Consider the following 4,403-nt stretch of genomic DNA (forward strand, 5'->3'; position numbering starts at 1 on the left):
TCTTAACTGCAACTCATTTTTAAACTAGATTGCTTTTAAAAGAAGACTAAATAAAGTTTCCATTAAGTTATTTAGGCGGTGCTGGGCTGCTGGGGGCCGGATTAGAGACACAAACACGCAGGGGAGCCCAGCACCCAGCAGCTCCAAGCCCTGCTGAGGCGGTTCTGGGGCTGCTGGGGGCTTGATCAGAGACACAAACCAGCAGGCCGGGCACCCAGCAGCCCCAAGGCTCACTACCTTGGTGCTGGGGCTGCTGGGGGCCAGATTAGAGACACAAACATGCAGGCCCGGCATCCAGCAGCCCCAAGCCCTGTCATCACTGTGCTGGGGCTGCTGGGGGGATCAGAGACACAAACCCGCAGGCCTGGCACCCAGTAGCCCCAAGGCCCACCACCTTGGTGCTGGGGCTGCTGGGGCCCTGATCGAAGACACAGATCCGCAGCCCCAGCACCCAGCAGCCCCAAGCCCTGCCATCAAGGTGCTGGGGCTGCTGGGGGTATCAGAGACACAAACCTGCAGGCCTGGCACCCAGCAGACCCAAGGCCTTCGAGGCAGCACTAAGGAGCAGCAAGCAGGTGGGCAGTAAGGAGGAAGGAGTCCCAGACTGCAAGAGGGCACAGGCTGGGCTAAGGGACCCTCCACCCATCCCCAGTGCATGAATTTCATGCACCTGGCCTCTAGTCTACATATATAAAAAGCCAGTGACAGGAACACTGTAACGACTGGAACGACCAGTCGCTATGATGCCCACTGTGGCCAGAAAACCGCTCGGGCCTGCTGGACCCCACCCATGCACAAATTCGTGCACTGGGCCTCAAGTATATAAATATAGATGTAACCTGCCATTCTCCGGAGCATTATCTCAATTTGTTGAGGTTCTGCTTTCCGGCATTTGTCGACAGTTTGGCTCAAATAAACTCACAAGAATTCTTTACAGGTTTGAATATTTTTATGTTAACAAAGGCATTTAAGAGCTTTAAGGAAAATCATTTTATTTAGCATAATATTTTTAACACTAATTTTAAAGTGCACACTCAGTACTTGTGGTAACTGGTGATAATAAAAATACTATCAAATTGGAGGCCATTTACTGTGTGTTCCCTAAGCAGGAAACTTCTTTTAGAAATAACATAAGATGGCAGAAGGAAGAAGTGTGTTTATACCATGGTTTACCTTGTTGTTGTTATTCTTCTTTCTATACCTCAGGTTTTTTCCTCCATCACCTTGACCCACAAGAAAGACCATGGGGAATGCGTATGCAATAACATGGCCTGGAGAGTTACTAGGCCAAGACCAACTGTGGCATGCCATGGACGCATTCTCTTTTCTCTCTGTCAGTTCTTGACCCTCAGTTCCTGACCTCTGGTTGGCTTCTATTCCTTCTTATTATTTCAATACTAGGATCAATTGCCCAGTGCTTTTTTCACTGGGCTGCCTCTGATTCATCTATGCATGTTCTTGCTCTATAATATGGAAATAGTATATCTTGTCTTGAAGAAGCATTGGCAAGATTAAATCAGAAGATGTTTTGTCCAACACTTAGTATATAAGCTCAACAAGTTACAGATATTGTAACAGATTATCTACTTATATTGCTACATTGTCTAAAAAAACATTAATTAAAATGAAAGCATCTCCTCTTTGCAACACATCTAGATCGCACTCTGACTTATAAGTCAGTGAGTAAAGACACATGTTTCTCACCACTAATGTCTTTTACTTTCCTACGCATGACAACTATAAAGGATGCTGATGGCCTTAAATTTTATACTGAATTGAATTTTTTTTTTACTTTCCTTCTACTAAGTCTCTTTGACTTTGGGTTCACTGCATTATATATTTAAGTTTTGTCATTGTCTCAAATAATTAATTTAAGTTATTTTGAAATTTGATTCCCAATATCCCACTTGTCTCATCATGTGGTCCTTTATTCAGCCAGATTTTGAACACCCATAGCCAATTTTGTGCAGTGATCTGATATGCAACTTTTTTGTGTGTAAAATGAGTTTGCCATTAAACAAACCAATGCAACGAGTTAATTTATAAGTTGTTAAGATACATCATCATAAATTGCTAAGTCTGACATCTCAGTTAATAAAAATAAAATAGTCTCTCTCTTTTATCACTTTGAATTTTTTTCAAATATAATTTATTTGGAAAGGAAGATAAACAATCCAATAAAAAAATGGGCAAAGGACCTAAATAGACACTTTTCAAAAGAGGACATACAGAAGGCCAAGAGACATATGAAAACATGCTCAAAGTCACTAATCATCTGAGAGATGCAAATCAAAACGACAATGAGGTACCATCTCACACCTGTCAGAATGGCTATCATCAACAAATCAACAAATGGCAAGTGCTTGCAAGGATACGGAGAAAAAGGAATCCTCATGCACTGCTGGTGGGAATGCAGACTGGTGCAGCCACTTTGGAAAACAGTATGGAATTTCCTCAAAAGTTAAAAATAGAACTCCCATTTGATCCAGTAACCCCACTTCTAGGAATATATCCCAAGAAATCAAAAACACCAATCAGAAAGGACATATGCACCCCTATGTTCATAGCAGCACAATTTACAATAGCTAAGATTTGGAAACAGCCTAAATGCCCATCAGCAGATGAGTGGATGAAAACACAGTGGTATATCTACGCAATGGAATACTACGCTGCTATTCCATTTGCATCAACATGGACGGACCTGGAGAGCATTATGCTAAGTGAAATAATCCCATCGGAGAAAGATAAACATCACATGATCTTACTCATTTGTGGAATATAATGAATAACATAAACTGATGAACAAAAATAGGTCCAGAGACAAAGCAACACCGAACAGACTATCAAACCTCAGAGGGAAAGAAGGGGAGGGTGGGTGCGGGGGGAGGCAAAGAGATCAACCAAAGGACTTATATGCATGTATATGAGCATAACCAATGGACACGGACACTATGGTGGTGTGGGCTTGTCCTGGGGCACAGGAGTGGGCGGGGAGAGGTCAATGGGGGAAAAAGAAGACATATGCAATACTTTAAACAATATAAATAAATAAATAAATAAATATTATTGATATTTGAAAAAATATATATATAATTTGGACCATTTTTATTGAACTATGGAATACTCACAAAAATGTTCACAAATTATAAATGCATAGTGAGAATAATTTCACAATCTGAACTCACCCTTGTGGCCATACTGCCTGTTTAACTCTTGAATGCAAGAGCACAAGCTCTTAAGTCCAGCAGTTCTCCTCCCCCTCTTTCACATTTAGAATCTGTGAACATTTCCCACAAAAACTTAGAATATTCACAGGGTGGTGCAGTAATGGGACAAAGATAAATCTTGAGATAAAGGGCTGTTATGTGTTTCCACCAAGCTTGGGTATAAAATCTCACTTTCTTTTCAAAATTATTTATTTATTTATTTTAAAATTTATTTTTAATTACAATTGACACACAGTATTATGTTATTTTACATGTACAACATAGTGATTCAACATTTATATACTTTACAAAGTGAGCACTACAATAACTCTAGTGACCATCTGTCATTATACATGGTTATTATGATGTATAATCTCACTTTCTAAACAAGACTAATAACTATATATTATAGGCTTTATTATTCATATAAGAGTAAAATGCTTGTAATGATTAGCATAGTGGCCATAAGGGAAGAATTATAAGTACATTAATATTAGGTTTTTATGCCACATGTGAAATGTGGTAATTCACATAGAATAATGATTTTAAGCAATAAAATAAATTTTAAAAATGAGGCCCTCTTCAGGGTGTTTCTGTTTTAAATCTTGAAGTTGTGTCTATCTAAAATTATTGTTATGGGCAGTCTGGTGTTCTTACAAATTTGGATGGAAAGACTCTAGCTAAGAATCTCATAAATGTCTGCTCAAAGAACTAAAGAAAATATTTAGTTCTGACACCTTTTTCCCTTTTGGATCTCATCACTTATCTCTCCTGAGTATTTCACTAGTTAGACCAACCCTTTTACTGCACATCATAAAAAAGTGAAAATTGTGTTAAGTTTTGCTGTGGGCACAGGAGAGTAACTGCATAGCTATTGTCAGGGCAGATTGAGCATGCCTATGCCATTAGAAATGCTATATTTTAGCAACCTAAAGGAAAAAATACCTTAAACTAGTTGAGCTGTCTTTGATCTCATAATATTAAATGCCTGGCACTTAAAAAAATAGAGAAACACCTGGCATTTCAACTTAAACTAAAAGTGCAGGAGGATTAGTAATGAGGCCAAGATGGATCTGGAGAGCATGTTGCTAAGTGAAATAAGCCAGTCAAAGAAAGATGAGTATCAAATGATCTTATATGTAGACTCTAATGAACAAAATAGATCCAGAGACATAGAAGTATGGATCTCAGAGGAAA

The 4,403-nt window shown here is 39.2% G+C and overlaps 1 protein-coding gene across 1 annotated transcript in view; it reads left to right on the forward strand.

Annotated features, from left to right (window-relative positions):
• LOC102262569 (pleckstrin homology domain-containing family G member 5-like) overlaps window positions 1-4,403 on the forward strand; it is a 32,331-nt gene that overhangs the window by 9,043 nt on the left and 18,885 nt on the right.

This window comes from Myotis brandtii, unplaced genomic scaffold (assembly GCF_000412655.1).
Source record: "Myotis brandtii unplaced genomic scaffold, ASM41265v1 scaffold85, whole genome shotgun sequence".
Lineage (NCBI taxonomy): Eukaryota > Metazoa > Chordata > Mammalia > Chiroptera > Vespertilionidae > Myotis > Myotis brandtii.